The sequence below is a fragment of the Sus scrofa genome, chromosome 14 (assembly GCF_054392235.1).
Source record: "Sus scrofa isolate SSC_HxYL_T2T_F1_AM1 chromosome 14, Sscrofa_HxYL_maternal_Yorkshire_Landrace_v2.0, whole genome shotgun sequence".
In the NCBI taxonomy this organism is placed as follows: Eukaryota; Metazoa; Chordata; class Mammalia; order Artiodactyla; family Suidae; genus Sus; species Sus scrofa.
In genome coordinates, this window is record NC_139396.1 from 38086616 (window position 1) to 38100078 (window position 13463).

Here is a 13463-nt window from a genome sequence, read left to right on the forward strand (position 1 = left end):
TGAGATAGAAGTCCCTTTTGGAGTATAATCTGGGATGCAAACAAGTCTGAGCTCTGGGGCTGGGCTGTAGGAAGTTTCCAGGCAGCAAGTGAGGTGAAGGCATTTTGCCCAGAGGCCTGGGATAGGGGTTGGGGAGCAGCAGGGATGCATCTTTGATCTGATACAGGAGCCCCCCTTGGATGAGCCTTGTGGAGAAAACTGAAAGCTGTGGTCACAAGGGCCTCTGCCATCCAGGAGCACAAATTGCTCTGCCCCGGGTCTGAGGTGCCAAGGGTGACCGAGTTGGGGGCAGGGCTTCCCTCTTCCTCAGCAAACTCCTCCAGTGCTTGGGGAGTGAGAAGAACACAGGCCTGCTTGAAGATCTGCCAGGCCTTGGAAGATGCAGCCTTGGCATGGAAGCCTGCAGCAGACAGGTCTGCAGGACGCCTGGGAGCAAGAATCACTGTGTGATTTTAGGTTGTTCACACATGAGCCCTCCATGCCCACCTCTGTCTCCTCCAGTGACCTTCAGATCTTTAGTGTCTCTGTCATCCTCACAGACACTTGGTGAGTGGAGCCCTTGCTTATTCTATATGATGTTGGTGGCCATCAAGGAAGTAAGGTGTGACACCCTCTGGTCATCACAGTGCAGGGTGGGAACATACAGGCCAGAAGGTCTTGGCCATATAAGCCCCTGGCAAACCACTGGTGTGCTGGGAGGGTGAATATCCACTGGGCAAGAGTGGGGGTCGAATGCAATTGTGTTTAAATTTCAAGGAATAGAAGGCCCCAGATGATATCTGGGTCCCACAGAAATCCCACCACTGCTTGGCATCTGCTGGCCCCCCTGTTGCCAACTGCTACGGGTTGGACTGTGTCCCCCTAAAATCTGTCCGCTGATGTTCTAACCCCAGGCCCCAAGCATGTGACCTGATTTGGAAATGGGATTGTTGCCAATGACATTGGTTACGTGAGAATGTGGTCGCCCTGGAGTAGGCTTGTCCTCTAGTCCAATATGACCAGTGTCCGGAGAAAAAGGGGAAGTGTGGACACAGACACACATGCAGAGAGACCTCCCCAGGAGGGAACACAGGGTGAAGGTGTCCATCAGGCCGAGGAGGGAGGCAAAGAGCAGGACCCCCCACCCCCAGCCCTCAGGAGCAACGCTTTTATCTCAGACTTCCAGCCTCCACAACTGTGCGATAATGAATTTCTGGGGTTCTTTCTTTGTCTTCATGCAATTTTATTCACATCCATCTCCTTTTCTGTAAACAATAGAGAAGAAATTGGCCACAGTATCTTTCTTATTAGGATGGAAGGGAAGATGGCAATGAAGAAAAAAATGGGGCTTTTCCCCAGATAATTATTATTATTATATTATTTGTCTTTTGTCTTTTTAGGGATGCACCCGAGGCATATGGAGGTTCTCAGTCTAAGGGTCTAATCGGAGCTGTTGCTGCCGGCCTACACCAGAGCCACAGCAAGGCCAGATCCAAGCCTCGTCTGCGACCTATACCACAGCTCATGGCAACGCTGGATCCTTAACCCACTGAGAGAGGCCAGGGATCAAACCCGCAACCTCATGGTTCCTAGTCGGATTTGTTTCCACTGGGCCACCGACGGAAACTCCTCCCCAGAAAATTAGATGTTCATTTTTTAATAAATACTTGTCAAGAATTTACCCTGGTCAAACTGTGCCACAGTTAAGGGAGGCAAATAGACATCAAAACAATAATAAAATGATAAATTGCTTTAAAGGATCTAGACATAAATGTCAGAAAAAAAAATACATATAAAAAGCCCTGACATTTCAAAGCCTTGCTGCATAGATACTGCTTTAGTAGCTGATTTTGGCCACAGAAATTTGTCAATCCTGTTTGAAAGGTAAAAGGCATGCCACTGTTTAGATTTTAGCCATTTTGAGGGTAAGATTGAGAGTTTATGCTCAATACATGGGTTTTTTCTTTCAGTTTTATTGAGATGTAATTGACATACAGGACTAAGTTTGTGTCCAGCATGATGGTTTGACTTACAACATGAGAGAATTACCGCATTAAGTATAGTGAACATCCATCATCTCATGTAGACAACATTAAAGAAATAGAAAAAAAATATTTTTTTCCTTATGATGAGAGCTCTTAGGATTTCCTTTCTTAATAACTTCCATGTATAGCACACTGCGATGTTAATTATATTTGTTAATTATAATATTTGTGTTGTACAGCATATCCCTAGTACTACATTTTTTTTTTTTTTTTTTTTGGTCTTTTTGCCTTTTCTAGGGCCACTCCTGCAGCATATGGAGATTCCCAGGCTAGGGGTCTAATTGGCGCCTACGCCAGAGCCACAGCAACACGGGATCTGAGCCGCATCTGTGACCTACACCACAGATCATGGCAACCATGGATCCTTAACCCACTGAGCAAGGGCAGGGATGGAATCTGCAATCTCATGGTTCCTAGTCAGATTCGTTAACCACTGAGCCACGATGGGAACTCTGCTAGTACTTATTTTTCTTAGTGCTGGGAAGTTCATACCTTTTGACCACCTTCATCCAATTCCCTCTGCCCCCACCCTCCATCTGTGGTAACCACAGATCTGATCTCTTTTTCTATGAGTTTGTTTGCTTTTGAAGTGCAGTTGACCTTCAACTCTATTTCAGTTCCTGGTACACAGCGTAGTGAGTCACTCTTTCTATACATTTCAGAATGCTCTCCACAGTAACTCTAGTCACGATCTGTCACCGTTCAGAGATATTACAGAGTTACTGACTGTATTCCCCACACCGGCAGCTGGAAGTTTGACCTCTTAATCTCCCTCGCCTATTTCTTTCCCCTCCCCCAGCAATCACTTGTCTGTTCTCTGTGTCTATGACTGTGTTTCTATTTAGTTGTATTTGTTATTTTTGTTGTTGTTGTTTAGATTCCACACATGGGAGAGGTCATACAGTATTTGTCTTTCTCTGCTTGCTACACGTAACATAATACACTCCAGGTCCATCCTCTTCATCGAGATGTCACTTTTTTTCTTGTGGCTGAGAAGTGCTCACACATTTCTATTTCTAGGCCACCTGGTTTATGGTACTTTTAGGCGAAGCCCCAGCAAATTCACAGAATCCCTGGGATGAGCCCTGATGCCAATTGCCTCACCTTTACCTTTTCAGACTCAGTGTTGCGATGTTCGAATCGTTAGTTTAAAAAGTGTGCCTTGAGCCTTGTCGCCCTGTCTCGCTGTCTCTCTGCGCATGTGTGGACGCTCAGTCTGGCTGAGGTCTCCCTGCTGCAGGTCTGGCTTCCTCCTTGACTGTGGGACTCTGCACAGCCTCTGATTCTGACCACCCCCTCCCCGCCCCTCTCAGGTTCACTTCGCCTTCTCGCATTCTCGATTCCACTTCCATCCTGTGATCCACACCCCTCCTCCAGCCTTTCTCTCTGCTTGGTTGGGATCCAGCCACTGCAGGCCTAGGACTCTCATTTTCTTTGTGTTTTGTTGTTGTTGTTGTTGTTTTGTTTTTTCTGCTACAACTTCTCTGAATGTTGTCACTTCATGTCTTTTCTAGCAGTTGCAAAGCTAGAAGAGAGCTATTTCTTTTGAAGCAAGTATGCTTTTGATTCCTTTTCTTTGACAGAGTGCCTGTTCATCCTGACCTATTTTATTTCTTTTCACCCTTTCACAACCTGAAGTCCATTAAAAAATTGTAAATCATCTACATCTCTTCCGGAAATCTCTTCTCAGGGCCTCCTTTCTTTGGGCCCTTTTACTTTTCATTTTCACCCTTGAAGGTGCCTGAATCCCCCTTCCCCCTCCCCCTCTCCTTTCCAGTGACAAATTTGTCAGTGTTTTGCATAGAGATCTCTTCCTCATGATCAAAGCTTCTCATGAATATTTTCTTGCACGGTCTCCCCCGATGAACCTAGTGAAAACAAATAGGCAATAGCCAGCAAAACAACAGGTCTGTGGGGGGCAGCCTCAGAGTTGTTTCAGTTTTTCACTTTTCATTGTGCAGAATTGGTCCAATGCTAATAACACCGCCATCAAGGAAGTCATACTGGGGAATCACGAAAGCCGCAGAGGGAAAACACGATGTTTAGGGCTTATTCTTGTTCACTCTGGTGCCAGAGCGTTTTATTAGTATTACCAAGTTCATTGCCTCAATATTTATCTTGAGAGAAGCTCGTGATGGCCTTTTACGTTAGTGTTTTCCTTATCTTGAGAAATACTGGGAGTTCCCGTCGTGGCTCAGTGGTTAACCAATCAGACTAGGAACCGTGAGGTTGCGGGTTCAATCCCTGGCCTTGCTCAGTGGGTTGGGGATCTGGCGTTGCTGTGAGCTATGGTGTAGGTCGAAGACGTGGCTCGGATCTGACATTGCTGTGGCTCTGGCGTAGGCCGGCAGCTACAGCTCTGATTGGACCCCTAGCCTGGGAACCTCCATATGCCGTGGATGCGGCCCTAGAAAAAGCAAAAAGACAAAAAACAAAAAAGAAAAATACTGAAACTGGGGTGGAAAGAATTGTTTTAAAACTTTTATATTTTGGGCCTACATTTTCCTTTAACAATTTTAAACTTTTATGAGAGCATTACAGGCATCACATCGAAAAGCCAGAGCCTTAGGAGGCTATTAATAATTTAGTGTCTCAAGTTCACGTGGGAAGGTTAATCCCACTCACCAAGGAAGAGTTCATGATGACTCAGGGTGATTACCACCCTGTCACTGTGGAGGGGTGGGGTGTGAAAGCCTGCTCCCACAGACACACTGAGCATCCCATCAGATATGCCAGCTGGGAGCCTGTGAACACCCATCCCTGCTCAAAAAGTTAAACTCAGATCTAGACTTTTCGGCAAAAGTGAGTGTTATCCACATTTTTTCCTGAGATATCCTGGTAGGTCTAGAATAGTTACTTTAACTACCTTGGAGTTGACATACACACTGTGAAAAGTAACATAATGTCTTTTCTATCAAAGGAAATCTTGGTTACTCTCTTTTGCTCTGGTTTCAGCTGAAACATTCTCCTGTGACCCTCTCCTCATTATCTCTTCTCCCAGCAACAGTTTGTTTCAATTAGCCAACAGGTAAGAATGTTTGACCTGACCAATGGGAAGGGGACAGGTACATCACCTGCATTAGAGATAAATAGGAAGGGTCTTTTCTTCTTTGCACGTGATTTTTGAGTACCCAAGCCCTTCTGCAGAAGTATAGAGCCTTGTCCAGATCTCCTCCTGTTCATGTGTCTTATTTTCTGACACTGACAATCAGAGCCATTCTCCAACAACTCGAAATGTATCTTTGAAACAGTACACAGTGTAACCATCAACCTGGAAGAGCCAGGGAAGATGGCCTGGAGAGGTGGTGGGTGAGACTTTGGGGTTCCCTTGGGGACATGCCTCTTCCTGGGAAGGGTGGCTGCTCACCTTTGTCTCTTCACAGCCCCTGTGCCTCTGGGGTTAGGCATCATCCTCACTCTCCACTGCCATCTCTATGCAACTTCCACAGTCTCCCTGAAAATCACACTTCATTGAGCAAAACATGCCTTTTGCTCCACCAGCCTCCCCTCCTTCTCATTGTCCCTCTCGCTCATGTACTAGTCACTTTGTGTTGGCCTGAGGCTACTCCTGCACCCCGACTGCTCCTGTCACACATAAACATATGCCTCCTCTCCCCCCACACATATACCTTGGCCTCCGTTTTCTTTCTCCATGACTTTCTCCTCTCCTTCACCTCCACCACCCCTGGAGCCACAGGCTGGAACTGCAGATATCCAACACTTTCTACCCCGAGGTCACCAGCCTGACACCCACCATCAGGCGACAGCCCCCTGTCTCCCCATATGTCCTGTCCGGTTCCTCATCTTCCAGCCAGACTTCAGACTCAGGTGGGCATCGATAGTTAACAGCCCTGTTCCTCTCTGCTCTTTAGCCTGCTCCCAACTTTACCCTCTTCCACCGCTTATGTAGATTCCACGAGCCATCGCTTCACCGTGTCTCTCTCCAGGGTCCAGAGCTCCTGCCTCTGTCACATTCAGCAGAGGAAACATCAGTCCTAGCCGTCCGTTTTCAGTTTCTACCCTCAGGTCATTGAAGGGCTGTTGGAGAAAATCGTAGGATGGTCACCACCACAGATTCTCAGCTGGAAAACTTGACCTTGCCTCTAGCACCTCCTGGAGTCCTCGAGGCGACCCTGCCCATGACTGCTATCCTCAGTCTTCCAGCTCATCCATTAGTCCCTCCCCCCCTGTGTTGGGGTGACCTTGCTCTTCACTTTACAAGGGAAGGAGCGGCGATCGAGGAATATTCTCAACTTCCTTCTCACTCTCTTGGCCTCTGAAGTTAGTCTTTATTCACATGGTCAGGATCTCTCAGCTTCTTTTTCTTTTCTTTTTAGGGCTGCACCTGTGGAATATGGAAATTCCCAGGCTAGGAGTTGAATCAGAGTTGCAGCTGTCAGCCTACACCACAGCCATGGCCATGTGGGATCCGAGCTGCATCTGTGACCTGCACCACAGTTCATGGCAATGCCAGATCCCCGACCCACTGAGTGAGGCCAGGATGGAACCTGCATCCTCATGGATACTGGTCTGGTTGGTAACCTGCTGAACTGCAATGGGAACTCCCAGGATCTCAACTTCTGCTGATTCAGCAAAGTTCTGTTTCCCATCATCCACTCTCTCTGTTGGATCTTTACTCTCTCCTTCCTTCACAGATCCCTCTGTTCAACATGGAGGTGTGTTCAGCTCTCCTCTGTTCAGATTTCCTATGGACCTAGCCCAGTTACACTTTTCTCCCCAGGGCTCACCTTCCCTTTGCAGCCAGCTTCTTGAGTTTGTTGTCTGCACTTACTGTTTATCCAACCCTTAGGCCTTAGTCAGCACACACTGAAGTCACTTCTGCTCCTTTGTAGAGGTGGATCTTTTTATCAGCAAAAATGACCTTGGAGTTCCCATCATGGCTTAGTGGGTTAGGAACCCAACATAGTGTCTGTGAGGACATGGGTTGATCCCTGGCCTTGCTCAGTGGGTTAAGGATCTGGCATTGCCATGAGCTGTGGTGTAGGTTGCAGACATGGCTTAAGTCCTGCTTTGCTGTGGCTGTGTCAAAAATGGCAGCTGCAGCTCCAGTTGGACCCCTAGCCTGGGAACTTCCATATGCTGCAGGTACGGCCCTAAAAAGACACAGAAAACAAAAAACGACCTTCACATCACTAATCCTGCAGGCGGTTTTGTCCTCAGAGGAACCCTATCCTCTGTGAGGAGCCACTTTTCTGATTTTCCTTGTATCTTTCTGTCTTTGCCTCAACCTGTCTCTTCCTCCCCAAACTATCACCCCACATTTGCCCCTTAGTTAATCTCATCCCTACTCATGTCTTCACCACCAATGCTCCAATTCAATATCTATTTTTTTTCTTTTATGGCCACATCCTCGGCATATGAAAGTTCCAGGTCCAGGGATTGAATCCCACCAAGCACCTGTGGCAATGCTGTATCCTTAACCGATGGCACCGAGCTGGGGATTGAACCCACATCTCCTCAGCATCCCAAGCCACTGAAGTCAGATTCTTAACCTACTGCTCCAAGGTGGGAACTCTTCAATGTCTTTACCTTATGCTCTCACCTGTGGGATAAATATGCAATTTTCCAACCAATATCTGCCCCTGACAACCCCGAAGCCAAGCCTACTCATGCCAGTTTCTCCTCTCTTGGTGAACTCGAGCCTGTCCATCCAGTTACAGAAAGAAGCTCAAAGTGAACAACCCATCCTGGATGCCTCTATCTCCTCTGTTCAGTTTGTGATTGAGTCTAGTTCTTGCCCCTGTTTTCTCCCATCTCTGCTGCCCCTGCCTGAGCTCTATGCTGCATTGCCTCCCTCTAAGCCATGTAGCCTCCTGACTGTTCCCCTACATCTACTTTGGCAGCTAAGTTGCAGAAAATGGGATCTTTCAAAAGCACACATCTGTTAGCATTACTTTCCCCCAGGCATCCTTCAGTGGATCTCTGTTGCGTCAAGGGAAAAGATCAAAGTCATTGATATGGTCTTTAAAGCCCTAGAGCATCTGGCTCCTCTTCAGCCCCATCCCAGCCACTAAATCCATGTCCCTCTGCATCAGCCATAGGACTGTCCTTACATGCACCACTGTCCTCCACCCCAGGGCCTTTGCATGTGCACCCTCATTCCTTGGGTATTCTTCCCCATTCCTCATTCTAGGCTCCTTCACCAATGACTCATTTATGGGGGAGATCTCTTGGAAACCTCTTTGATAGACCTGAAGGCTTTCACTCTCTGCTGTGAAAAATATTTCTTCTTATGGAAAACATAAGGAATCGGAAGAACGCATTTTCTGTTGTTCTTAAGCAAGTTTCATACCAAGGTCTGTGACTCCCTGCCCCAGGAGAGAAAAAGTAATGCCTGCAGAATGTCTTACTCAAAGACATTCTTTTGTTTATGTTTTTGTTTTCTTTTGTTTAGAGCTTGTACATGCCTGCCTTTTTGAAAATATTGTTAGAAAAATGGGGGAAATTTGTTCCTGGGCATCCTGGATGTGGGGAGAGAATAAAGATCGATTATTGGTGATGATCAATCTTTTTTGTTTGTTTGTTTTTGAGGGCCCCACCTGCAGCACACGGAAGTTCCAAGGCTAGGGGCTAAATCAAAGCTGCAGCTGCCAGCCTACACCGCAGCCACAGGAATGAGAGATCCAAGCCACATCTTTGACCTGCACCACAGCTCAGGGCAACGCCAGATCCTTAACCCACTGAGTAAGGCCAGGAATCGAACCCGTGTCCTCATGAATACCAGTAGGGTTAGTTACCACTGAGCCACAACAGGAACTCCATGACTGGCCATTTCAACCCTTAGAGAAGGTGCAGGCATTGACAGTGATACCCAGAATCTTAAAGACACTGAAAGAATCCCATCTTCAGCTGGAAGCAATGTGAATCACAGCCTTCTTGTTTGAAAGGCTATAAAGTGACAGCAAAACTCTTTTAAAAAATTATTTAAAATTTTTGCTTTATTGATTTATAATGTTGTGTTAGTTTCTGGTGTACAAAGTGACTCAGTTGTACACGTATATATTCTTTCTCACATTCTTTTCTATGATGGTTTATCTTAGGATATTGAATAGGGTTCCCTGTGCCATGCAGTAGGACCTTGTCATTTATCCATGCTTTTTATACCAGTTTGCATCTATGAACAAAGCCATTTTGACTGGTCTCTGTCTCTCAGGGCCATGATATTTTTATCACCAAATATATATTTATATTTAATATATATTTTATTAAGGTATAGTTAATTTACAGTGTTGTGTCCATTTCTGCCATATAGCATAGTGACCCAGTCGTACATACACACACACACACACACACACACACACACACACGTATATATATATACACACACATTCTTTTTCTCATATTATCTCCCATCATGTTCTATCCCAAGAGAAAGGACGTAGTTCCCTGTGCTGTACAGCAGGACATCACCTTCTATTTTTAAAAAAAGCAAAATCATGCCTGAACTGGCAGGTCCTGCAGACACTTCTGCTCGGGCCTTGGTTCCTAGGCAAGTGTCCTTTCCTGGAGAAAACCCTTCCTGGGTCCGTGGACTCCATTGGGTCCCTCCACTGAAGGCTTCCAGCACACAGTAGCTTAACTCCATAGCATTTATCGTGCTTGTAGCTACAAAAGCATGAGATGATTCGATTGATATCTGCTGGCTTCACCAGAACATCAGCCCCAGCAGGGCAGGGATGACTTCTGGTCTGCGAGGCTCACCTTGTCGTGCTTCCTGCAGTGCTGGCTTACACGGGCTTGATAAACATTGGTGGGATGAATGAATACGTGAGTGAATGAAAGAGTAGAAAAAGCCTTTGGTTCGTTGTTTATCTGTCCAGTTAGTCTTAGACATACAGAATCATACCCTGAAAATCCTATTATAGTTTCCTGATAATAGCTGATTCTTTCATTTGTTCATTCATTTTATTTTATTTTGGCTGCAGGGTTCAGTGGCTTGACGTTGGATCTCAGTTCCCAGACCAAGGATTGAACCCTGGGCCACAGCGGTGAAAGCACTGAGTCCCAACCACTAGACCACTAGGGAACTCCCCTAGCTGATTTATACTTAGACTGTTTTAATTCAAATTTTGGAGAAATCTACCCCAAAAGAGAGAAGATGGCATTACAGCAGAGATCATTTCTTTGTGACTCTAAAGTGTAGTTATGAAAGATGCTCTTTTTCCTTATGCCTTCTGAACTCTGCATCTGTGTGTGTTCCAGGCAGCCCTTTCCTGCATCCATCCTGAGCTGGCCTGGCCTCAGTGGCTGTGGTCACTGTTGGCATACCCTGCTGCTCTGTGTCTTTTTCCCCCCCTTCTCGTGACACCACCCCCTGCATTCACAGTGACTCACCCTCATCCCAGTGCTGCCAGGGCTTCCCCCGCAGCCAGGACGGTTGCCACGTGGCCTGATTTGTGCTCTCCCTGTTCCTTCCCAGGATCTTCTTCAGTCTTTGTTCTTTGCATGACAAATGCCTGCTCTGCTGGTCTCTCCTGGAAACTCGCCAGGCCAGCAGGACTTCGGAACGAGCTGCATTCCGGAGCACAGCCTGAAGAACCTGCCCTTCCATCTGCTTTAGGGAAGGAAAATGCAAATTTTAACCTGACCTTGAATTCCTAAGCAGCGTTTGGGGAGTAAACAAAATGACAGGTATTTTGCAGGTTCCTCCCAGGGAACAATAACAGGCAGTTTATTTAATGAGCATTTACATCATCCAGTCCAGTTTTGCTCCTTTGCCCCAGTTATCCAGCCCCCAGCCCCCTGCACGGTGAAGAATTTCTGTTGGCGAGTTTAAAACTGCCTTACCAGCTGTTTCTATCTGTGGTTCCTGGCTCCCTTCCCCTTTTTAAAATCTCGCTCTTAGCCCCTGAACCTGACCGCATGCACCTGTTTTTATTATTCTTGCACTTAAAATTGGCCCCTTCTTTTGGTGGGTCTGCTTTCTTCCTTTTGCTTTTGCTGCTTTTATCCTCACCGGGGAATTGATTTCCTCAGTAACCTGCTTGGCCTCTGACACTTCAGCTGCTCCTGGACCCTTCCCTGCCTGCTGCCCCACTGGGTGCCACCTCCCACTGGGTTGCATCAAACAGGAGAAGCCAGGCAGCTATGGAGCCAGGCTAGTTTTAGTTCTCTTCCAAGAAATTTGAAGCAAAATAAAACTTTCTTGCTGGTTCACACAGTTTGGGATGAACAAGTTTGGAATATGAGTGAATTTGCGATGTTCGCTGTATAGTGAAAGACTGGTCTGCCATTACTTTACTTTTAGGACAGTCAGTCTAACATTTCCAATTATTCAAACATTTGTATGAGAATGTTAGGTTTTTTTGTCTGTTTTTTTGTTTTTTAATGTCCACACCCAAGACATATGGACATTCCAGGGCCAGGGATCGAATCCAAGCCACAACTCCGAACTACACTGCAGCTATTGCAACGCCAGATCCTTTGACCCACTGCACTGGGCCAGAGATCAAACCCACACCTTTGCAGTGATCCGAGCCCCTGCAGTTGGATTCTTAACCCACTGTACCACAGTAGGAACTCTGAAAATGTTCGTTTTTTTTTTTAAAAAATTTTATTATGGTTGATTTACAATGTTCTGTCAATTTCTGCTGTACAGCAAAGTGACCCAGTTATACATATATGTATATATGAAAATAAATATATACGTATGTACACTCTCCTTCCCTGCTCCTATTTTGATGAAGATTTGTGAAAACTATTGCCTTAATTTCCCTTTGTGTAATAATTCTTCTCCTCGCTTTCTCCTATACTACCCTTCCCATCATCATCAAGGTATCTCAAAGGGTCAGCTGTCTTGTAACTTCTTGTAACAAGCAGGACTCATACCTGAAGAGAGGCGATTCTGTTGCCTCGAGACATGTGAAGTGTTCTCATGATGATCCTGAATATACCCTAATTCTTGTCATTCTGGTTTGATAAGTAATCAGCCTGGAGCTGCCCACTCTTTCTCAGCCAAGATATTGGTTTCATAATTCTTTGTCAAATTGCTCAGTTGCAGTTGGTGAGAGCCAGGGTACCGTTTTTCTTTTTCTTCTGTAGAATTTTTATCACTGAAGTTAAACAAAACCCATTAAAAATATCTCCATGTAGCTTTTGAAAATTTCACTGTGAACTACCATTTTCTTTCTTTCTTTCTTTTCTTTCTTTCTTTCTTTCTTTCTTTCTTTCTTTCTTTCTTTCTTTCTTTCTTTCTTTCTTTCTTTCTTTCTTTCTTCCTTCCTTCCTTCCTTCCTTCCTTCCTTCCTTCCTTCCTTCCTTCCTTTCTTTTTTTTTTTTAGCTGCACCCAAGGAGTGAGGAAGTTCCTGATGGGCCAGGGATCAAACCCATACCATAGCTGTAACCAGAGCCTCAGCAGTAGGATCCTTAACCAGCTGAGCCACTAGGGAACTCATGAACTACCATTTTCAAATGCATGACGAGGAGTCCTTGTTGTGGCTCAGTGGTTAATGAACCCAACTAGTACCCATGAGGATGCAGGTTCGATCCCTAACCTCAATCAGTGGGTTAAGGATCCAGCGTTGTCATGAGCTATAGTGTAGGTCTCAAACTCAGCTTGGATGCTACGTTGCTATGGTTGTGGTATAGGCTGGCAGCCGTAGCTCTGATTGGACCCCTAGCCTGGGAACCTCCATATGCTGCGGGTGCAGCCCTAAAAAGACAAAAGACTAAAAATAAAAAATAAAATCAGATGCATGATGATATAGCCTCACAAAAAAATTGTGATGAAATTTAGAAATAGCTTACTTGTGAAAAACAGGCTGTCCAGACATCTCTGTCTGTGGTTCTCTACATGTAGTTAACTTTCAACTCTACCTTCAAATACCCTTTAGATTGTGCAGCCGTTAGCATTTTGGGGCATTTTGTTTGAATTCAGTGAGATTAGAGCTAGAGAGAAAACTGCAAATTTTTTACTCTTTTTTAATCAATTCAGAAACTGCGTATTTGAGATTCCTCTGGAGAATTCATTAAGCATTCAGTTATTTTAAAAGTGATCGTTGGAGGGGAAATTGTGATTAAATAACACCTTCGCCATAAGTGACGCTCAGAAATTCATTCTAGAATACATGGTGTGGGAGGAGGTGTAACAAGCAGTCTCTCACCTTTGGGTTTCTGAGTTTCAGCAGATGGCTCCTGTGCTCTTTTTTCCCCCTGGTAGTTGTCTTTGCATTTGAGAAGGGAGGATCTGGTGGCAAAGATCCAGAGATGTAGCAGCCTGATGGCACTATCAGAGAGGGGAGGCTTTGCAGACCAGCCCTCCATCCAGCTGACTCTACAAGGGGTCGCCTTGTGAACTCGGCCCACAGCTTCCTCTCTCAACGCCATGGTTGGGATCTGCTAAATGTATACGGTTGCAGCAAGTGTAGTGATTTGTCAGAAAAAACATAGGAGCCCTGTGGCCTGTTAGACTAGATTAG

The 13463-nt window shown here is 45.7% G+C and overlaps 1 long non-coding RNA gene across 10 annotated transcripts in view; it reads left to right on the forward strand.

Moving 5' to 3' along the window:
* Positions 1 to 13463, forward strand: part of LOC146396501 (uncharacterized) — a 111934-nt gene that overhangs the window by 69496 nt on the left and 28975 nt on the right. For 2 of the 10 annotated variants that reach the window (XR_014826551.1, XR_014826548.1), the window contains one exon: positions 10465 to 11706. The exons of 6 other annotated variants lie outside the window; for them this stretch is intronic. This is a non-coding gene — a long non-coding RNA (uncharacterized LOC146396501). Of the gene's footprint in view, positions 1 to 4979; positions 8552 to 10464; positions 11707 to 13463 lie in introns of those variants that run through there. 2 more of the 10 variants (XR_014826550.1, XR_014826552.1) reach the window with 2 other exon arrangements.